Raw genomic sequence first — 23,988 nt, 5'->3', positions numbered from 1 at the left:
TTTCCAAGATCCTTAGATAACTTAAATATCTGTATTAACGTCAAGTTATTTTTGAATAATCTTTGAATAGTTGGATAATTTGGAATACTGAAACATTGATTACTAAGCATAATTGTAAGTTTATAAACTTTTGTTTCTTAGTTTTACATACTCTACAGAGTGGATATATATTTTAGGATTACATTAATGAAAATGTTTATTTTTTGCTTCTTTAAGAGAGCATCAAATGGATGAAAAAAGAGATGCATTCAATTTATTGAATTATGTGTATTCGTGAGATTTGCTGGTTGGCTAAAAGACTTGTGAATGATGGACTGTTATGAATTACCTACCTTTTGGTTTCTCTGTAAAATAAGAGTAGTTACATTAATTAAAAGTTATAATCAATATGGGTGGTTGAGACTATCTTTGGAGACATACAACTGGGTATATGATTTTGTTTTTCAAGAAAAAGGAGAGTCCTTTTCTCCTAAAGTAAAAGCACATCCTGTTCCAGAACAAGAAAAAGCCTAGTAAAGGAGAAAACCTGGGGGAGTAGATGAATGTAGGTTTAAAAGGGATGAATTTATTTGCTTTGGTTTATAATAGTACATAAATCTGTAAAGGACCTATGGAATGTGTTAAATTTGGCAAATTTTATATAATTTTGATGGGCATATTCACAAAGTTAAGGAAAAAAGAGCGCTTATGAAGCCTTTATTACTAAATATATGCATATATATATGTATTCTACTGTCTCTTTCTGTGCCTTCTCTCAGCTCCCAGGCCAACAGTCGCCAAATCCCTAGTGATAGACAGTGATGCCTGCCCACATCCCAGCCTGGTACCTGGACCTTCACCAGGTAAATAGATGTGTTCTCAGAGTTGTCCCAGGAGGCCTGGAGCCTTGACAGTCAGTCTTCTCCCTGCCTTGCCTCCTGATGTTTTCTTAGAGCAAAGTCACTTCTCCATCACAGCCAGATTTGAGGTTGGCACTCAGTGGCTGGGTCCTTGGGCTCAGTCAGTCCTCCTCTCAGCCTCTGATTGTAGAAGGGACCATTGGAGGAACAGGCCCTGGTCCCTGCTGCTCCTGGTGGCTGGGCCTAGCAGGGGAACTTGCTTTTGAAGTTCAGGACTGGTCATTGACCAAGTGGTTCTATGCTCACTCCCACGTGCACCCATCCACCCAAGGGCACGGTTGCCCAAGGGATGCTCTTTTCCAGGACAGATGGGCCCCATGCCTTGGGGAGATAGCAGGGGCAGCCTTTAGAGGCAGCTCACCCCTGCCTTCCCCAGTCATGCACTGGGGTAAGATTTGGAGGGATGGGGAGGGTTTTAAGCATTAGGTATGGATCTTTTCTAAATGTTATTACTTGTAAATAAAGTCTATTTTTCTCCCTTGGGGGGAAAATATTACTAAATACAAAACTAGAATTTGGCTAGCTCTGTAAGATAATAAATTGGTGTTAGAGCTTTACTGTTCAGGTAATGCCCCCAAATAGCAGGAACTCTACATCTCACCAGAATAAGCTCTGCCTTTGGTTGATTGTATCATACCCTTGTTTTGTTGTTGTTGCTATTTTTTTTTTTTTATGGTTTCCTTTGCTGTGCCAAAGCTTTTAAGTTTCATTAGGTCCCATTTGTTATTGTTTTTAAGGAACAAAATTTCCTCACTTGTAAAAGAGCTGTTTCCACATTGTGCTTCTATATCTATTTGAAAATATTTTATTGTCAGTTTGACTACTTAGGTAGCCAAGTGTTACTTCTCAGGGATCCAGGATGCAATCTTTTTAAAATTGGGATATCACTGACGTAAAACCGTATATTCGTTTCAGGAGCACAATATAATGACTCAGTATTTATATATATTGTTAAATGCTCACCGCAATAAGTCTAGTTAATGTCCATCACTGTATATAGTTAAAAATATTTTTTCTTGTGATGAGAACTTTTAAGACTTACTCTCAGCAGCTTTCAAATATGCAATACAGTATTATTAATTATAGTCACCATGCAGTCCATGATATCCCCATGACTTACTTAGTTTATAACTGGGAGTTTATATCTTTTGACCACCTTCACTATTTCATCCACCTCTGATTTGTCTTAATCAAACAACCACATTTTCTTATACTTTTTTTTTCTTCCTATTCCATTCTCAAGACTAGATTCTAAATTAAAAAAAAAAACAAAAACAGAAAAAAATTATCAGGATATTTTTCAAACCTGAAATTATTTTTGAGTTTTCTTAAAGCCCCTGGAATTTGCAAAAGTTTGTTATTGTGCCTTATAAAAATAGGAGGGCTAAAAATAGGCTTGTTTGATTTGCTCCCTATTTCTTAATTAGGTTAACACTATTGTAATTGCTTACTGGGAAGAATCATCAAATTAGAAAAGATGCTCAATCTTTCCCATGTTAAGTTTATATAGGAAGCATGCTATTCATAGAGACATTTCACAAAATTTACACTTCATGGCAAGGCCCTGGAGAATTTTCAGTTTTCATAATCTATAATATGCTCTTACCCTTAAGGGAAATTTTGATTAAACTCCTGGAAAATAGTAATGTACTATCAATAGAAAATTTTACTTTCCTCCATTCTGAGATTACTGGTCACTGGATTAAAATAATCACAACCACTCAGTCTCATTCTCCAATAGGTTTTTGTGTCCCTCTGATACTGGTTAAAGATCCTGCTATGTAAGCTTTAGTATACAATTTATATCTTCAACATATATAGACACACTTTGAACCTTGAAGAAAGGACTGTTCCAGGTTCTCTGAACAATTGATGCTTTGAAAAATAAAATCTTGGGTAAAGCCCTCTCAGCTGACATCACTTAGACAATTTTCAGACTGTATCAATGTATTGAGTCAGCATTTTCAGGATTTTTTCCAGTCTAGAAGTAGATGTACTTCCCAAAAGCTGACTGCTGACACAAGATCTAGATCATAACAGGACTGAAGAGGGAAATTTAATTGGAGTTTTCTTGGATTATTGTTGTTGATATTATCTTTAATATTGCTTACATTACCTATTATTCTCACTATAGCCTGCATGGAAAGTATTTTCCCTGTTTTACTGGTAAGAAAATTGAGTCTCAGGGAAAATTGAGTCTCCAAGTTGTACAGCTTGTAAATGGCAAAACAGTTTTAATCCAAGTTTGTTTGATTAGAAAGCTAGTCTCTTCCTCTCTAATGATCGGTCTACTATGCTACTTACCCTCCATTATTCCAGTTCCTATCTTCAAGGTGCTCACCAAACTGAAAGGAAGAATTTTTTATATGTGCAAAAATGTCTGCAATATCTACTTCTGGAATGATGGAATAAAGACCTCCAAATATCTATTCTTCCATAAAAGCAATAAAAACACTGGCAAAATCTGTCAAAATCAACCTTTTCAAACTCTGAAAATCAAAGATTTGTAACAATCCAAAGAGTGTTTATTCAAGAAAAATGACTACATCTCGATAAAACTGAGGCTTTTAACTTGCCCTAACCCCATATCCCTTTCCCCAGCTCCATGGTAGCCTTGAAAATAATCAACCCTGTGTGAAGAGAAAACAGCTATTTTGAGTTGTTGCCTAGGCACTTTACAGTATGACAACCCTGCTCACACCAAGCATGGACATTTAGATAAGGACCTGAGTTTAGGATTCCTGCCACATGTTCCTGCCTTGCTTTCCCCAGCGCATCTTTTAAAATAACTGGAGTTGAGCCCATGAAAAGTTAGTGACTGTCGCCCCAACCACCTTGTAAGTAATAGGTGCTTGCTACTCTGCTCTCTTATCTCCGGCCCACTGGAGACCTGGGACAGAGGACTGCCCTTCCCCCTGCTCGTTGCACCCTCCCAACCCTACCCTCCCATTTCTAGAATTTGTCAGTAATAAATCTTGTGACTTTACTTCCTTTGTGTGAGTATAATGAAACTGCACTTTCAGTCAAAAAGGCCCTGAAGTTTCCATTTACCCGAAGTGGGAGCTTGGGTGTTGAGGGACCTACCTGCTGACCCCACATGGGTGGCTTGTGCCTCCTCATTTTACAGGTCATAATCCGCTTAGTAAGTTTAATTTAACACACCAGCTACAAGCCCAACAACACACCCTGCAAATATAGTCTCTGTGAAACTAGCAACCTAGTAGCCAATGAAAGGTTCAGAACAGGTTTTGAGCTCTCTAAAAGCCCCATCTAAAGAGGATTGTTACTATTGACCTGTCTGGAAGTTCATTGAAAAACTCTATTCTCCAGGTCTTTTACTTGGCCTGATTCAGAGCTCTGCTCTGTGCAAACAGCCTTCCCCACAGGCCATTTGTTGAATAGAATTAGCAGCAGTTATTTAGCATAACAGCTGCCTGCCGTGGCATTACCAGTTGGGGCTAATAAGAAACTGACCAAAAATCTTTAAAGAAAACCTGGGGAAAAAGAAGTCTATAAGAGTTTTGAAAAGCTCCAAATATTCCTGAGAATCTAGAAAATCACACTCATATACAGGGCTGTGGACATGCAGCAGGAAAACCTGAGAAGGCCCTACACTGTCACATATAGTTGTCCTTGAGGCTTTGTGCAAGCAGGAAGTGAAGCTAAGGCAGAACATTAAACTGACTCTGGGGTGTTGAAGGCATGCCCCCATGCACATACAGAGTCCTTCAACAAAGGCTGGGAGACCAAATGAGTCAAGACATTAAAGAAATCCCTGTCCAGTAGTTACCTGACCACACTAAGATGACTGAGCAGAAGCCAAAGTGGTTGCACATGATAAAGAATATAGATTTCATAGCATTCGTCCAGGAAAGTCACTAAACTAGCAAGCAGAAAAGACAAAAACAACAAGCAGCAATAACAACAAACACTGAGGGGTGGGGATCTAATTTCTCAGAGTTAATACAATATATTATTTTAAACATCCAGTTTTCAACAAAAATTTATGATTCATGCAAAGAAATGGGAATGTATGGGCCACACACAGGAAAATAAAAACACCAAATACAAAGTATGCTGAGGAAGCCCCAATGTTGGACCTATCACACAAAGACTTTAAATGAGCTATTAATATCTCCAAAGAACTAAAGGAAATCATGTCTAGAGAATAAAAGGATAGTATGAAAAAAAGTACATGAATGATGTCTCACCAAATAGAGAAGATAAAGAGAACTATATAGGAAGACTTGGAGGCTGCAGGAGAGTGGCTTGCTCAGAGACAGCAAAGAAGCTCTGCACCATTTCCCCAGACCTTGCCCTATGCATCGCTTCCATTTGGCTGTTCCTCTTTTTTATTTTTTAAAGATTTATTGATTGATTGCTATGTTGGGTCTTCGTTTCTGTGCGAGGGCTTTCTCTAGTTGCGACAAGCGGGGGCCACTCTTCATCGCGGTGCACGGGCCTCTCACTGTCACGGCCTCTCTTGTTGCAGAGCACAGGCTCCAGACGCGCAGGCTCAGCAGTTGTGGCTCGCGGGCCTAATTGCTCTGCGGCATGTGGGATCTTCCCAGACCAGGGCTCGAACCCATGTCCCCTGCATTAGCAGGCAGATTCTCAACCACTGCACCACCAGGGAAGCTCTGGCTGTTCCTCTTTGTAACAAAAATAAGATTTCCAACTTGGGGGAAAAAACTGTTCCCTTTCTGTGAAAATGGTTTAAAAAATGAAATTTTGGAGAGATTGGTTCAAGATGGCAGAGTAGAAGGACGTGCGATCACTCCCTCTTGCGAGAGCACTGGAATCACAACTAACTGCTGAACCATCATTGACAGCAAGACACTGGAACTCACCGAAAAAGATACCCCACATCCAAATACAAAGGAGAAGCCACAATGAGATGGTAAGAGGGGCGCAATCACAATAAAATCAAATCCCATAACTGCTGGGTGGGTGACTCACAAACTGGAGAACACTATTACCACAGAAGTCCACCCACTGGAGTGAAGGTTCTGAGTCCCACATCAGGCTTCCCAACCTGGGGGTCCGGTAACGGGAGGAGGGATTCCCAGAGAATCAGATTTTGAAGGCTAGTGGGATTTGATTGCAAGACTTTGACAAAACTGGGGTAAACAGAGACTCCACTCCTCGAGGGCACACACAAAGTGGTGTGCACATCGGGACCCAGCGGAAGGAGCAGTGACCCCATAGGAGACTGAACCAGACCTACCTGCTAGTGTTGGAGGGTCTCCTGCAGAGGTGGAGGGTGACTGCGGCTCACTGTGAGAACAACGACACTGGCAGCAGAAGTTCTGGGGAGTATTCCTTGGCATGAGCCCTCCTAGAGTCTGCCATTAGCCCAACCAAAGAGCCAGGTAGGCTCTAGTGTTGGGTCACCTCAGGCCAAACAACCAACAGGGAGGGAAACCATCCTCACCTATCAGAAGACAAGCGGATTAAAGTCTTACTGAGCTCTGCCCAACAGAGCAACAACCAGCTCTACCCACCACCAGTCCCTCCCATGAGGAAGCTTGCACAAGCCTCTTAGATAGCCTCATCCAGCAGAGGGCAGACAGCAGAAGCAAGAACTGCAATCCTGAAGCCTGTGGAACAAAAACCACATTCACAGGAAGATAGACAAGATGAAAAGGCAGAGGGCTATATACCAGATGAAGGAACAAGATAAAACCCCAGAAAAACAACTAAACAAAGTGGTGATAGGCAACCTTCCAGAAAAAGAATTCAGAATAATGATAGTGAAGATGATCCAGGACTTCGGAAAAAGAATGGAGGCAAAGATCGAGAAGATGCAAGAAATGTTTAACAAAGACCTAGAAGAATTAAAGAACAAACACAGGGAAGAATTAAGAACAAACAAACAGAGATGAACAATACAATAACTGAAATGAAAAATACACTAGAAGGAATCAGTAGCAGAATAACTGAGGCAGAAGAAAGGATAAGTGACCTGGAAGACATAATGGTGGAATTCACTGCCGCAGAACAGAATAAAGAAAAAAAATGAAAAGAAATGAAGACAGCCTAAAAGACCTCTGGGACAACATTAAACACAACAACATTCACAGTATAGGGGTCCCAGAGGTAGAAGAGAGAGAGAAAGGACCCGAGAAAATATTTTAAGAGATTATAGTTGAAAACTTCCCTAACGTGGGAAAGGAAATAGCCACCCAAGTCCAGGAAGCACAGAGAGTCCCAGGCAGAATAAACTCAAGGAGAAACAAGGCGAGACACATAGTAATCAAACTGACAAAATAACATACAAGGGAACTCCCATAAGGTTAACAGCTGATTTCTCAGCAGAAACTCTACAAGCCAGAAGGGAGTGGCATGATATATTTAAACTGATGAAAGGGAAGAACCTACAACCAAGATTACTCTACCTGGCAAGGATCTCATTCAGATTTGATGGAGAAATCAAAAGCTTTACAGACAAGCAAAAGCTAAGAGAATTCAGCACCACCAAACCAGCTCTACAACAAATGCTAAAGGAACTTCTCTAAGTGGGAAATACAAGAGAAGAAAAGGACCTACAAAAACAAACCCATAACAATTAACAAAATGGTAATAGGAACATACATATCGATAATTACCTGAAATGTGAATGGATTAAATGCTCCAACCAAAAGACACAGGCTTGCTGAATGGATACAAAAACAAGACCCGTATATATGCTGTCTACAAGAGACCCACTTCAGACCTAGGGACACATACAGAGTGAAAGTGAGGGGATGGAAAAAGATATTCCATGCAAATGGAAATCAAAAGAAAGCTGGTGTAGCAATACACTTATCAGAAAAAACAGACTTTAAAATAAAGAATGTTACAAGAGACAAGGAAGGACACTACATAATGACCAAGGGATCAATCCAAGAAGAAGATATAACAATTATAAATATATATGCGCCAACATAGGAGCACCTCAATACATAAGGCTACTGCAAACAGCTATAAAAGAGGAAATCAACAGTAACACAATAATAGTGGTGGACTTTAACACTTCACTTACACCAATGGACAGATCATCCAAACAGAAAATTAATAAGGAAACAAGCTTTAAATGACAAAATAGACCAGATAGATGTAATTGATATTTATAGGACATTCCATCCAAAAACAGCAGATTACACTTTCTTCTTAAGTGCACACGGAACATTCTCCAGGATAGATCACATCTTGGGTCACAAATTAAGCCTCAGTAAATTTAAGAAAATTGAAATCATAACAAGCATCTTTTCTGACCACAATGCTATGAGATTAGAAATCAATTACAGGGAAAAACACGTACAAAACACAAACATATGGAGGCTAAACAATACGTTACTAAATAACCAAGAGATCACTGAAGAAATCAAAGAGGAAAGTACCTAGAGACAATGAAAACACGATGATCCAAAACCTATGGAATGCAGCAAAATCAATTCTAAGAGGGAAGTTTATAGCAATACAAGCCTACCTCAAGAAACAAGAAAAATCTCAAATAAACAATCTAAACTTACACCTAAAGGAACTACAGAAAGAAGAACAAACAAAACCCAAAGTTAGTACAAGGAAAGAAATCATAAAGATCAGAGCAGAAATAAATGAAATAGAAACAAAGAAAAAAATAGCAAAGATCAATAAAACTAAAACCTGGTTCTTTTTTTTTTTAACATCTTTATTGGAGTATAATTGCTTTACAATGGTGTGTTAGTTTCTGCTTTATAACAAAGTGAATCAGTTATACATATACATATGTCCCCATATCTCTTCCCTCTTGCGTCTCCCTCCCTCCCACCCTCCCTATCCCACCCCTTTATGTTGTCACAAAGCACCGATCTGATCTCCATGTGCTATGCGGCTGCTTCCCACTAGCTATCTATTTGATGTTTGGTAGTGTATATATGTCCATGCCACTCTCTCAAAACCTGGTTCTTTGAGAAGATAAACAAAATTGATAAACCATTAGCCAGACTCATCAAGAAAAAGAGGGAGAGGACTCAAATCAATAAAATTAGAAATGAAAAAGGAGAATTTACACCGGACACCACAGAAACACAAAGCATCCTAAGAGACTACTACAAGCAGCTCTATGCCAATAAAATGGACAACCTGGAAGAAATGGACAAATTCTTAGAAAAGTATAACTTTCAAAGACTGAACCAGGAAAAAATAGAAAATATGAACAGACCAATCACAAGCACTGAAATTGAAACTGCGATTAAAAATCTTCCAACAAACAAGAGTTGAGGACCAGAGGGCTTCACAGGTGAATTCTATCAAACATTTAGAGAAGAGTTAACACCATCCTTCTCAAACTTCCAAAATATAGCAGAGGGAGGAACACTCACAAATTCATTCTACAAGGCCACCATCACCCTGATACCAAAACCAGACAGAGATACTACAAATAAGAAAATTACAGACCAATATCACTGATGAATATAGATGCAAAAATCCTCAACAAAATACTAGCAATCAAAATCCAACAACACATTAAAAGGATCATACACCATGATCAAGTGGGATTTATCTCAGGGATGCAAGGATTCTTCAATATACACAAATCAATCAATGTGACACACCATAATAACAAATTGAAGAATAAAAATCATATGATCATCTCACTAGATGCAGAAAAAGCTATTGACAAAATTTAACACCCACTTATGATAGAAACTCTCCAGAAACTTGGCATAGAGGGAACCTACCTCAACATAATAAAGGCCATATATGACAAACACACAGGAAACATCATTCTCAATGGTGAAAAACTGAAAGCATTTCCTCTAAGATGAGGAACAAGACAAGGATGTCCACTCTCGCCACTATTATTCAACATAATTTTGGAAGTTTTAGCCACGGCAATCAGAGCAAAAAAAGAAATAAAAGGAATTCAAATCGGAAAAGAGGAAGTAAAACAGTCACTGTTTGCAGATGACATGATAATATACATAGAGAATTCTAAAGATGCCACTAGAAAACTACTAGAGCTGATCAACGAATTTGGTAAAATTGCAGGATACAAAATTAATGCACAGAAATCTCTTGCATTCCTATACACTAATGATGAAAAATCTGAAACAGAAATTAAGGAAACACTACCATTTACCATTGCAACAAAAAGAATAAAATACCTAGGAATAAACCTACCTAGGGAGACAAAAGACCTGTATGCAGAAAACTGTAAGACACTGATGAAAGAAATTTAAGATGATACCAACACATGGAGAGATATACCATGTTCTTGGATTGGAAGAATCAATATTGTGAAAATGACTATACTACCCAAAGCAATCTACAGACTCAGTGCAATCCCTATCAAATTACCAATGGCATTATATACAGAACTAGAACAAAAAATCTTAAAATTTGTATGGAGACACACAAGACCCTGAATAGCCAATGCAGTCTTGAGGGAAAAAAACAGAGCTGGAGGAATCAGACTCCCTGACTTCAGACTATACTACAAAGCTACAGTAATCAAGACAATATGGTGCTGGCACAAAAACAGAAATATAGATCAATGGAACAGGATAGAAATCCCAGAGACAATGCCACACACCTATGGTCAACTAATCTATGACAAAGGAGGCAAGGATATACAATGGAGAAAAGATAGTCTCTTCAATAAGTGGTGCTGGGAAAACTGGACAACTACTTGTAAAAGAATGAAATTAGAACATTCCCAGACACCAGACACAAAAATAAACTCAAAATGGATTAGAGACCTAAATGTAAGACTGGATACTATAAAACTCTTAGAGGAAAATATAGGAAGAACACTCTTTGACATAACTCACAGCAAGATCTTTTTTGATCCACCTCCTAGAGTAATGGAAATAAAAACAAAAATAAAGGAGCTTCAAGATGGCAGAAGAGTAAGACGTGGAGATCACCTTCCTCCCCACAAATACATCAGAAATACACCTGCATGTGGAGCAACTCCTACAGAACACCTACTGAATGCTGGCAGAAGACCTCAGACCTCCCAAAAGGAAAGAAACTCCCCACGTACCTGGGTAGGGCGAAAGAAAAAAGAAAAAACAGAAACAAAAGAATAGGGATGGGACCTGCACCAGTGGGAGGGAGCTGTGAAGGAGGAAAGGTTTCCACACACTTGGAAGCCCCTTCACGGGCGGAGACTGTGGGTGGCGGAGGGGGGAAGCTTCGGAGCCACGGAGGAGAATGCAGCAACAGGGGTGCAGAGGGCAAAGCAGAGAGATTCCGGCACAGAGGATCGGTGCCACCCAGCACTCACCAGCCCGAGAGGCTTGTCTGCTCACCCACCGGGACAGGCGCGGGCTGGGAGCAGAGGCTCTGGCTTTTGTCAAATCCCAGGGAGAGGACTGGGGTTGGCTGTGTGAGCACAGCCTGAAGGGGGCTAGTGTGCCACAGCTAGCCCGGAGGAGTCTGGGAAAAGGTCTGGAACTGCTGAAGGGGCAAGAGACTTTTTCTTGTCTCTTTGTTTGCTGTTGGGCAAGGAGAGGGGATTAAGTGCGCTGCTTAAAGGAGCTCCAGAGACGGGTGCGAGCCGCGGCTATCAGCGCGGACCCTAGAGACGGGCATGAGATGCTAAGGCTGCTGCTGCCCCCACCAAGAAGCCTGTGTGCAAGCACAGGTCACTATCCACACCTCCCCTCCCAGGAGCCTGTGCAGCCCACCACTGCCAGGGTCCCGTGATCCAAGGACAACTTCCCTGGGAGAACACATGGTGCGCCTCAGGCTGGTGCAACGTCACGCCGGCCTCTGCTGCTGCAGGCTTGCCCTGCATCCGTACCCCTCCCTCCCCCGCGGCCTGAGTGAGCCAGAGCTCCTGAATCAGCTGCTCCTTTAACCCCATCCTGTCTGGGCGCGAACAGACGCCCTCAGGCGACCTACAGGCAGAGGCAGAGCCAAATCAAATCCAAAGCTGAATCCCAGGAGCTGTGCAAACAAAGAAGAGAAAGGGAAATCTCTCCCAGCAGCCTCAGGAGCAGCGGATTAAATCTCCACAGTCAACTTGATGTACCCTGCATCTGTGGAATACCTGATTAGATGACGAATCATCCCAAATTGAGGAGGTGGACTTTGGGAGCAATGATATATATATATATATATATATATATATTTCCCTTTTTCTCTTTTTGTGAGTGTGAATGTCTATGCTTCTGTGTGTGATTTTCTCTGTATAGCTTTGGATTTACCATTTGTCCTAGGCTTCTCTCTGTCCTTTTTTTTTTTTTTAAGTATAGTTTTCAGCACTTGTTATCATTGGTGGATTTGTTTTGGTTTGGTTGTTCTCTTCCTTCTATCTTTTTTTTTAATTGCTTAAAAAATTATTTTAATAATTATTTTTTGTTTTTTATTTTAATAACTTTTTATTTTATCTTATTTTATTTTATTTTATCTTTTTCTTTCCTTCTTTCTCCCTTTTATTCTGAGCCGTGTGGATGACAGGCTCTTGGTGCTCCAGCCAGGCGTCAGGGCTGTGCCTCTGAGGTGGGAGAGCCAAGTTCAGGACACTGGTCCACCAGAGACTTCCCAGCTCCACATAATATCAAACAGGGAAAATCTCCCAGAGATCTCCATCTCAACGCCAAAACCTAGCTCCACTCAATGACCAGCAAGCTACAGTGCTGGACAGCCTATGTCAAACAACTAGCAAGACAGGAACACAGCCCCATCCACCAGCAGAGAGGCTGCCTAAAATCATAATAAGGTCACAGACACCCCAAAACACACCACTGGGCGTGGTCTTGCCTACCAGAAAGACAAGATCCAGCCTCATCCACCAGAACAGAGGCACTAGTCCCCTCCACCGGGAAGCCTACACAACCCACTGAACCAACCTTAGCCACTGGGGGCAGACACCAAAAACAACGGGAACTATGAACCTGCAGCCTGCGAAAAGGAGACCTCAAACACAGTAAGTTAAGCAAAATGAGAGGACAGAGAAACACACAGCAGATGAAGGAGCAAGATAAAAACCAACCAGACCTAACAAATGAAGAGGAAATAGGCAGTCTACCTGAAAAAGAATTCAGAATAATGACAGTAAAGATGATCCAAAATCTTGGAAATAGAATGGAGAAAATACAAGAAACATTTAACAAGGACCTAGAAGAACTAAAGAGCAAACAAACGATCATGAACAACACAATCAATGAAATTAAAAATTCTCTAGAAGGAATCAATAGCAGAATAACTGAGGCAGAAGAACGGATAAGTGGTCTGGAAGATAAAACAGTGGAAATAACTACCATGGAACATAATATAGAAAAAAGAATGAAAAGAATTAAAGACAGTCTCAGAGACCTCTGGGACAATATTAAACGTACCAACATTCGAATTATAGGGGTCCCAGAAGAAGAAGAGAAAAAGAAAGGTATTGAGAAAATATTTGAAGAGATTATAGTTGAAAACTTCCCTAACATGGGTAAGGAAATAGTTAATCAAATCCAGGAAGCACAGAGAGTCCCATACAGAATAAATCCAAGGAGAAATACAGCAAGACACACTTTAATCAAACTATGAAAAATTAAATGCAAAGAAAAAATATTAAAAGCAGCAAGGAAAAAACAACAAATAACGCATAAGGGAATCCCCAGAAGGTTAAGAGCTGATCTTTCAGCAAAAACTCTGCAAGCCAGAAGGGAGTGGCAGGGCATATTTAAAGTGATGAAAGAGAAAAACCTACAACCAAGATTACTCTATCCAGCAAGGATCTCATTCAGATTTGACAGAAAAATTAAAACGTTTACAGACAAGCAAAAGCTAAGAGAATTAGCACCATCAAACCAGCTTTACAACAAGTGCTAAAGGAACTTCTCTAGGCAGCAAACACAAGAAAAGGAAAAGACGTACAATAACAAACCCAAAACAATTAAGAAAATGGTAATAGGAACATACATATCGATAATTACCTTAAATGTAAATGGATTAAATGCTCCCACCCAAAGACATAGACTGGCTGAATGGATACAAAAACAAGACCCATATATATGCTGTCTACAAGAGACCCACTTCGGACCTAGGGACACATACAGACTGAGAGTGAGGGGATGGAAAAAGGTATTTCATGCAAATGGAAATCAAAAGAAAGGTGGAGTAGCAATTCTCATATCAGATAAAATAGACTTTAAAACAAAGAGTATTATAAGAGACAAAGAAGGACACTACATAATGATCTCGGCATCAATCCAAGAAGAAGGTATAACAATCGTAAATATTTATGCACCCAACATAGGAGCACCTCAATACATAAGGCAAATACTAACAGCCATAAAAGGGGAAATCGACAGTAACACAATCATAGTAGGGGACTTTAACACCCCACTTTCACCAATGGACAGATCATCCAAAATGAAAATAAATAAGGAGACACAAGCTTTAAATGACACCTTAAACAAGATGGACTTAATTGATATTTATAGGACGTTCCATCCAAAAACAACAGAATACACTTTCTTCTCAAGTGCTCATGGAACATTCTCCAGGATAGATCATATCTTGGGTCACAAGTCAAGCCTTGGTAATTTTAGGAAAATTGAAATCGTATCAAGTATCTTTTCTGACCACAATGCTATAAGACTAGATATCAATCACAGGAAAAAATCTGTAAAAAATACAAACACATGGAGGCTAAACAATACACTACTTAATAACCAAGAGATCACTGAAGAAATCAAAGAGGAAATCAAATAATACCTAGAAACACATGACAATGAAAACACGATGACTTAAAACCTGTGGGATGCAGCAAAAGCAGTTCTAAGAGGGAAGTTTATAGCAATACTATCCTACCTTAAGAAAGAAGAAACATCTCAAATAAACAACCTAAACTTACACCTAAAGCAATTAGAGAAAGAAGGAAAAAAAACCCCAAAGTTAGCAGAAGGAAAGAAATCATAAAGATCAGATCAGAAATAAATGAAAAAGAAATTAAGGAAATGATAGCAAAGATCAATGAAACTAAAAGTTGGTTCTTTGAGAAGATAAACAAAATTGAAAAACCATTAGCCAGACTCATGAAGAAAAAAAGGGAGAAGATTCAAATCAATAGAATGAAAAGTGAAAAAGGGGAAGTAACGTCGGACACTGCAGAAATACAAAGGATCATGAGAGATTACTACAAGCAGCTCTATGCCAATAAAATGGACAACCTGGAAGAAATGGACAAATTCTTAGAAATGCACAACCTTCCAAGGCTGAACAAGGAAGAAATAGAAAATATAAACAGACCAATCACAAGCACTGAAATTGAAACTGTGATTTAAAATCTTCCAACAAACAAAAGCCCAGAACCAGATGGCTTCACAGGCGAATTCTATCAAACATTTAGAGAAGAGCTAAATCCTATCCTTCTCAAACTCTTCCAAAATATAGCAGAGGGAGGAAAACTCCCAAACTCTTTCTACGAGGCCACCATCACCCTGATACCAAAACCAGACAAAGATGTCACAAAGAAAGAAAACTACAGACCAATGTCACTGATGAACAAAGATGCAAATATCCTCAACAAAATACTAGCAAACAGAATCCAACAGCACATTAAAAGGATCATACACCATGATCAAGTGGGGTTTATCCCAGGAATGCAAGGATTCTTCAATATACGCAAACCAATCAATGTGATACACTATATTAACAAATTGAAGAAAAAAACCATATGACCATCTCAATATATGCAGAGAAAGCTTTCGACAAAATTCAACACCCATTTATGATAAAAACCCTACAGAAAGTAGGCATAGAGGGAACTTTCCTCAACATAATAAAGGCTGTATATGACAAAACCACAGCCAACATCATCCTCAGTGGTGAAAAACTGAAACCATTTCCACTAAGATCAGGAACAAGACAAGGTTGCCCACTCTCACCACTATTATTCAACATAGTTTTGGAAGTTTTAGCCACAGCAATCAGAGAAGAAAAAGAAATAAAAGGAATCCAAATCGGAAAAGAAGAAGTAAAGCTGTCACTGTTAGGAGATGACATGATAATATACATAGAGAATCCTGACGATGCTACCAGAAAACTACTAGAGCTAATCAATGAATTTGGTGAAGTAGCAGGATACAAAATTAATGCACAGAAATCTCTTGCATTCCTATACACTAATGATGAAAAATCTGAAAGTGAAATTAAGAAAACACTCCCATTTACCTTTGCAACAAAAAGAAAAAAATACCTAGGAATAAACCTACCTAAGGAGAGAAAAGACCTGTATGCAGAAAATTATAAGACACTGATGAAAGAAATTAAAGATGATACAAATAGATGGAGAGATATACCATGTTCTTGGATTGGAAGAATCAACATTGTGGAATTGACTATACTACCCAAAGCAATCTACAGATTCAATGCAATCTCTATCAAACTACCAATTGCATTTTTCACAGAACTAGAATAAAAAATTTCACAACTTGTATGGAAACACAAAAGACCCCGAATAGCCAAAGCAATCTTGAGAAAGAAAAAGAGAGCTGGAGGAATCAGGCTCCCGGACTTCAGACTATACTACAAAGCTACAGTAATCAAGACAGTATGGTACTGGCACAAAAACAGAAATGTAGATCAATGGAACAGGATAGAAAGTCCAGAGATAAACCCACGCACATATGGTCACCTTACCTTTGATAAAGGAGGTAAGAATATACAATGGATAAAAGACAGCCTCTTCTATAAGTGGTGCTGGGAAAACTGGACAGCTACATGTAAAAGAATGTAATTAGAACAGTCCTAATAGCATACACAAAAATCAACTCAAAATGGATTAAAGACCTAAATGTAAGGCCAGACACTATCAAACTCTTAGAGGAAAACATAGGCAGAACACTTTATGACAGAAATCACAGCAAGATCCTTTTTGACCCACCTCCTAGTGAAATGGAAATAAAGACAAAAATACACAAATGCGACCTAATGAAACTTAAAAGCTTTTGCACAGCAAAGGAAACCATAAACAAGATGAAAAGACAACCCTCAGAATGCGAGAATATATTTGCCAATGAAGCAGCTGACAAAGGATTAATCTCCAAAATTTACAAGCAGCTCATGCAGCCCAATATCAAAAAAACAAACAACCCAGTCCAAAAATGGGCAGAAGACCTAAATAGACATTTCTCCAAAGCTGATATACAGATTGCCAACAAATACATGAAAGAATGCTAACATCATTAATCATTAGAGAAATGCAAATCAAAAGTACAATGAGATATCATCTCTCACCAGTCAGAATTGCCATCATCAAAAAATCTTCAAACAATAAATGCTGGAGAGGGTGTGGAGAAAAGGGAACCCTCATACACTGTTGGTGGGAATGTCAGTTGATACAGCCACTCTGGAGAACAGTATGGAGGTTCCTTAAAAAACTAAAAATAGAGCTACCATACGACCAAGCAATCCCACTGCTGGTCATATACCCTGAGAAAACCATAACTCAAAAAGAGTCATGTACCACAATGTTCACTGCAGCTCTATTTACAATAGCCAGGATTGGAAGCAACCTATGTGTCCATCGACAGTTGAATGGATAAAGAAGATGTGGCACATATATACAATGAAATATTACTCAGCCATAAAAAGGAATGAAACTGAGTTATTTGTAGTGAGGTGGATGGACCTAGAGTCTGTCATACAGAGTGAAGTAAGTCAGAAAGAGAAAAACAAATACCATATGCTAACACATATATATACAATCTAAAAAAAAAAAAAAAAAAAAAGGTTTCTGAAGAACCTAGGGGCAGGACAGGAATAAAGATGAAGACATAGAGAATGGACTTGAGGACTCGGGCAGGGGAAGGGTAAGCTGGGACGAAGTGAGCGAGTGGCATTGACATATATACAGTACCAAATGTAAAATAGATAGCTAGTGGGAATCAGCTGCATAGCACAGGGAGATCAGCTTGGTGCTTTATGACCACCTAGAGGGGTGGGATAGGGAGAGTGTGAGGGAGACACAAGAGGGAGGGGATACGGTGATATATGTATACATATAGCTGATTCACTTTGTTATACAGCAGAAACTAACACACCATTGTAAAGCAATTATACTCCAATAAAGATGTTTAAAAAAAATTAAAAAAAAAACGTGGAATGCCTTTTTATGTGTTCATACTTCTTCTGTGTCCTTCAGTAGTCTACCAAAGTTTTCTGTGTATAGATCGTATACATTTCCTGTTTAGTGTATTCTTGGATATTTCAGCTTTTTTGTTGTTAATATAAATTAGATATTATATTCATTATATTGTCTAACTGTTATGTGTATATGTAAAAATATATTTTATATTGATATACTGCTTATTATTTGTAATAGTTTTCAATTTAGTTACTTTGCTTTTCCAGATATACTCTCATATTTTCTACAAATTGTGATGGTTTTGCAGCCTGAATTGATGAAAAATGGCCATATATTAAGCCATAAAAAAACTTTAATAAAATCTAAAAATAAGGAATTATGGACACAATTCTATGCTGAAAATGCAATAAAACTAGAAATCAATAGAAAATCAAAAAATCAAAAATCTTTCCATCTGGAAATTATTAAAAAATTCTCTTACATGCTCATGAACAAAACTTGAAGGATTTTTAGAAAATAATGATAAAAGAAAACACTACCTAGCAGGATTCTGTGACACAGCATTAGCTTAATTAATTAAATAAGCATCAACTCAAAAATGTAGAGAAACACTACTAAGTAAAAAGAAGGAAAACAGGAACAAAGAACTAAGTCATTTAGAAGAAGAAATGAAAGTGATTAGAATTAATACATAATTCTAAAAGCTGGGTTTTTATCATTATAAAAATAAAACATCTAAAATATTGTTAAATTAATCAGGAAAAGAGATACAAACTACTAAGTATAAAATAGATAAGCAACAAGGATCTATTGTATAGTACTGGGAAATATAGTCATTACTTTGTAGTAACTTTAAATAGAGTATAATCTATAAATGTACTGAATCACTATGTTGTACATCTGAAATCAATACAATATTGTAAATCAACTATACTTCAATAAAAAAAAAAGATATAAGTACTAAAAATTAGAAATGATAAAGTGTTAAAGCACAGAAAGAGAATGCTAATATAATCCTAAGGATTACTCTAATCTACTATAATCTAATCGAATATAATGTGTCCCCATAATTTATTTTTCATTTTTGCTCCCCCTAAGAGAAAATTTTAACTTAATTTCTCCCTAGTGAGAGAAATTAAATTGTAAGGAATAATATGTCTTGAGTTAACTATCATAAACCAACTTTCTTTAGTGCATGTTGTTTACTTTCAACATTTAGATTCAGGACTTTTTTTTTAATTTCAGGAAAATTCTCTCATAATTCTGTTTGAAAGTATTTGCTCTGTCCCACTGCTAAGGTTTTCTCCTTCAGAGACTCTGATTTTAGGTATGCTGGCTCTTCATTACATTTCTTCTATTGCTGTCATTTTCATGTAATACTTTAAGAATATATTTCTCATTATTTTCATTTAACGTTAGCCATTCTTCTTATACCTGTCTTCCCTGTTACTTGCTTATCCACAGTGCTTATTCCTCTCTGTGTTTCTTCCAATTTGTGTTGTCTTCATTTTTGTGATGGTTTAGTTCTTTTTCTTCTTCATACCTGATTTATATCAGCTCATTTCAGCCTCATCTCTTTTCTTTGTTTCTTCATTTGTGCTGTTATCTTTCATAATAGATCATATTGATTCGTTAACATAATAGTAAATATATTTCATTTAGGGAGGAAATATAGCTTAATAAATAAGAGTTACAGGCACTGGAGAAAGAATGAGTGGGTTTTAATACTGGCTCCTCCTCTGACTAGCTGTGTGATCTTGAACAAGTTATTTAACTTTTAAGTATCTTAGTTCTTTTCATATACATAATAGGAATAACAATGATGCCTAATTCACAGAGTCGTTTTGAGAATCTATTGAGTTCATATCTGCAAAGTGGTTAGAATATTACCTGGCAACAATAAATCCTATTCATGTTTTACCTATTGGATTCTTTTTCATTTCAAAATACATAGTCACAATTTTCATTGGCTCTGTGGCAACTCTTTTTTCCTCATCTCTTGGTAAATTTTGACGCTTCTTTTTAAATGGTGTCTTTGTATCCTTTTATAGTATCTTTGTATCCTTTTTGTGCCAGTTTCTTCTTTATCACTCCTCACTACTGAATGAATTATATTTTTCTGGTCAGTCCTTATAGAAAGTTTCTGACATGGATGCTTCAAGGTAGCTTTCCTGTTCTCTCAGTCAAAAAGCTCTTACTTTCTGTGTTAGATTGTTGTATTAAAGACCTCCAACAATGACACCGTTCCATATCCATGCCCTCCCACATTGACTCTATTCTTAGCTGTATGACTTGCTTTAGCCAATAAGACATTAGCAAACATGACACATGCAGAATTCTGAAAGGGTGTGAACATTGGGACCTGCCCTCTCTCTTGCTACTGGGAACTCTTTCACCTCCATGTGAAAAAGCCTGAGCTAGCTTTCTGGAAAGAGTCTCCAGGTGTCCAAGCCTTTCCTCCTGAGGCCCAAATACATGAGTGAGACCTGCTGACACCACATGGAGACCAGCCATCCCAGTTGAGCCCACCCCAATTTGTCACCTCATTGAATTGTAGGCCAATAACTGGTATCTTCTTAAACCATTGTTTTGGGTGGTTTGTCATGCAGCAGTACATTACAGATTCACTTTTATTGCTGCCTCAAAAACAGACTGCTTCCAGTAATGATGGCTTCTCTGTAAACGTACTCCCTTTGAGTCCCTGAAGTAAATTTGGTTCAGGAGACCTTTTGCTAACAGCTCTGTGCTCACCAGTTCTTGCAAACAAGGAATAGGGCTCCTACATCTCATAGCAACTACCTCATCTTTAAGGATTATAGTTTTGTTGACCCTGAGACCTGCTACTGGGTTCCCTGGAAATCCTCTGCGCCTCTTATCCCCTCCATGTGTGCCTCTTCTGCCTTATAGTTTAATCGATGACATCATCTTCATACTGGAGTCCATTTAATTCTTTTTTGCAACAAGACCACTTTGGACATATTTTTCAGAAGACGATATAATAACCTTGAGTGCTTTAGTAATCGTTAATACTTTTCAAAGTTCTAATATTCAGAGAGGGGGAGCGTGCCACTCAGACTGGTTCTTTTTTTCTGAGACTGAATCACAGTTTAGGTTCCCATCCCACGCTCTATTCGGGCAACGGTCTCTTTATATTTAATGAGTCTGACTAATTAATCATCACTGGATTTCAGGAAAAAAAGATTATATTGTCATCATTTTACAGAGACTGTGTCAGAAGCATGACTGCGTTGCAGGATTTATTGGCTTCTCTCCAGATGCTCATTGCTTCCATATTATTAATTTTGGCTTCGGGCTCAATTTCAAGCTAATAGATAAGGTAGATGGTATAGGATGTAAAGCAACAGGCCCAAGAAGGCAGCATCTCAGCTGGGGAGGACCAGGAGTTCTACACTCCAAGGGCTAGTGTTTGGTAATGTTTCCTCCGAAACTGTAAATGGGAAACAGTGCAGGGCAGGAGTTCATTACCTATCTACATTAATAAGCTCTCAGGTGTGACTTTGAATGAGTGGGTATGTAAAGCTGGTTTGGATTAATTGCTGAATAATAGAAGGTTATTGCCATTTCTTTGGGACACTGTTATTTGCCCCTTAATGCACAGTTCAAAAGGGATCTAATTCCATGACCGATTCCCCCTCCAGCTAGAGAAAATTCCTCCCACCAATGTAATTGGTATGTGTTTCTGTTGTGTAATAATACTTGTATCGTCCGTTCTGGGCTTTCATAGTTGCTTCTCCCACTAGGCTGTGAGCTCCTTGGGTTTAGGAACTGTGTCCTAATCATCTCTGTACCCCAGCATCTGGCACAGTATATTGTGCTCGCTGCAAATGGGTGTGCCCTAATATTTATTGGCATAAACTGAGAAATAAGCCAATTTTATCCATTAAGGTCTTTCTGGTCTCTAGCTTGTTGGAGCAGCTCACTAGGCAGAGTTAACTGCCTTCCTATCTTTCTCTTTTCCTTGCCATCTTTCTTCTCTCTTTCTATGACTGCAAGGGTTGGACAACTGGGGAAAAGGAAGCCTGTGTTTCTCACATCGCCCCCCGCCCCCCAAGACCCCCATAGCTGGCAGGCCTCCACGCAGCTGCGTTCTTTCAAGGTGGGGCAGTCAGGCTCCCGGGTGCCTGTTGCTGGGTCAAACAAATTCCCCAAGTTTTGGGACCCACTCCCAGGGTATCTTGGTGGGGCACCTCCGCGGTGGTGATCTGACCGGTTGGCTCAGTAGCACTGCGCTGATCCACTCTTGGACCTCCTGTGTGCAACCCGAGAGCAGCGGGCTCTCACCGTCCCTCGGGCTCCTTCCACGTAATTGCCCCACTCACTCCCTCGCCTCCCCGCACCCGAGCTCTGAGTGCTCTCCCTCCCCATCCCTCTTTGTGTCCCCCCTTGGCAGCGGAGCCTCTAGCACCGTATTCACGGCAGTTGAAGAGCGAGTGACTGACACGTTCCAGGGACTGCCAATCGCGGCGAGCGCGGCCGGCGGGGGGAGGGTGCGTAGTGGCAGACGGCCGCTGGGATTATGAATGGGGGTGGGGGGGCCGGTGAGTGTGGGGTTCAAACCAGGCTTTTCGGCATCCGGCTTTGGCTAGGCACGCAGGGCTGTGCGTAATCCTTCAGCCGGGGAGGGAAGGGAGATGCCGCGAGCTCCCGGCTGAGAGTGAGGGTTATTTTGCAAAACTCCCTTGGTCTAGTGCTGGTGGAGTACTGCGGGCGGTCGGCGAGGTAGGTGGGGGAGGAAAATAAGCGGGGTGGGGAATCGGGGAGAGGCCAGAAGGCTGGGGACCGTGTGCCTTGCTCCTTAGAATTGACAGGTGGCCGCCGCAGCAGTTACAACCTACTACACAGCATCTAGTCCGTGCAATATGATCCAATTGTTATTCCCCGCGCCGGGCTGAAGAGCGCAGCGCGGCAGACCAAGTGCCGCCGGCGAGCTGTCTCTCCGGGGGAGCGGGGCAGTGGGAGAACAGAGGGGGAGTCTGGGGGGCCAGCTGAGGAGACAGGAGCTCGGGGGCGCGTCGCGGCCGTCCGTGCCGCCCCTGCGGGGTCCTCCACGCCGGCGGGTCCGTGCGCGCTCCGCAGCCGCCCACGGTTTGTGCGCGCCTTTCCGGGGCTGCCGGCCCCGCTTCCGCGGTGGCTGCGGGCTGCGGATAGCCGGCCGGGCTGCACGCGAGCGGCGCGCTAGCGTCTCGCCGGCGTCTCGCCGGCGTCTCCCCGCCGCCTCTCGTGCCCCAGGCAGGGAAGCGCAGAGGGCTGGCTCGCCTCGCACGGACGAGCTGCGCGGGGCGGAGCCGCCGCCGGAGCCCGGGCGTCCAGAGCGCGGCGGCCGCGGCAGTGCATCGGCGGCGCGTCGAACAGGACGAGGGCGGCTTCCGCGAGGGTAGCCGGAGGTAAGGGCTGTCCCGTAGGCTGCGGGTTTACTTCCCCCCGTCTCTTACTCGGTCACACAGCGAAGCCGAAATGGAGAGTGTGGGTGCTGCGGGGCTCGTAGGGAGCGCGGGGGGAATATGGGGCCGCGCCAGGATGGTCGCCTTGACCGCGACGTTCCTACCCCTTGTGGTAAATCCGCCAGCCGGCCCTTACTCTTCGCTCGCTCCTCCTCTGCCTCTACCTTCGGCCCTGAACTCCTTGGAAAGTCCCTGGGAAGGAGAGAGCCAAGGGAGGATGGAGAAGGGCAGAAGGATTCGCCCGGGAGTGGGCGAAGGGTTGGCGCGCTGCGCCAGGTGATTGACAGTGGGCACGGGAGGGAGCCTGAAGTACCTGAGAGTTTGCAGGGCTGCGGCCCCAGGATGGTCCTGCCTGCCCGGGGTTTGGGGCACCAAGTGGGTGCACCCAGGCCACGGCTTAACGAAGGCTCCGCTAGGAACTTTTGGGAAGCTTTGTCTCATGTTTGGGGAGGGGTGCTGGGGTGTGTTTAGGGCCTGGCCCTTTCTAAGCTACGAGTGTGTGTGTGTGTGTGTGTGTGTGTGTGTGTGTGTGTGTGTGTGTGTGTGTGTGTGTGTGTGTGTGTGTGTGTGT

At 40.8% G+C, this 23,988-nt stretch overlaps 1 protein-coding gene across 4 annotated transcripts in view; it reads left to right on the top strand.

Annotated features, from left to right (window-relative positions):
* Positions 1–22,676: 22,676 nt before the first annotated feature.
* The window catches only part of PDE4B (phosphodiesterase 4B), a 601,639-nt gene continuing 600,327 nt past the window's right edge, over positions 22,677–23,988 (top strand). For 2 of the 4 annotated variants that reach the window (XM_082419769.1, XM_082419761.1), the window contains exon 1: positions 22,844–23,360. The gene's annotated coding sequence lies outside the window, so the exon portion shown is untranslated. Of the gene's footprint in view, positions 22,696–22,843; positions 23,361–23,988 lie in introns of those variants that run through there. The other 2 variants (XM_082419762.1, XM_082419760.1) reach the window with 2 other exon arrangements.

Source organism: Balaenoptera physalus (assembly GCF_965194825.1).
Source record: "Balaenoptera physalus genome assembly, chromosome: 1".
Lineage (NCBI taxonomy): Eukaryota > Metazoa > Chordata > Mammalia > Artiodactyla > Balaenopteridae > Balaenoptera > Balaenoptera physalus.
The sequence above is the reverse complement of the archived record's forward strand: the minus strand, read 5'-3'. Positions and strand labels throughout refer to the sequence as shown.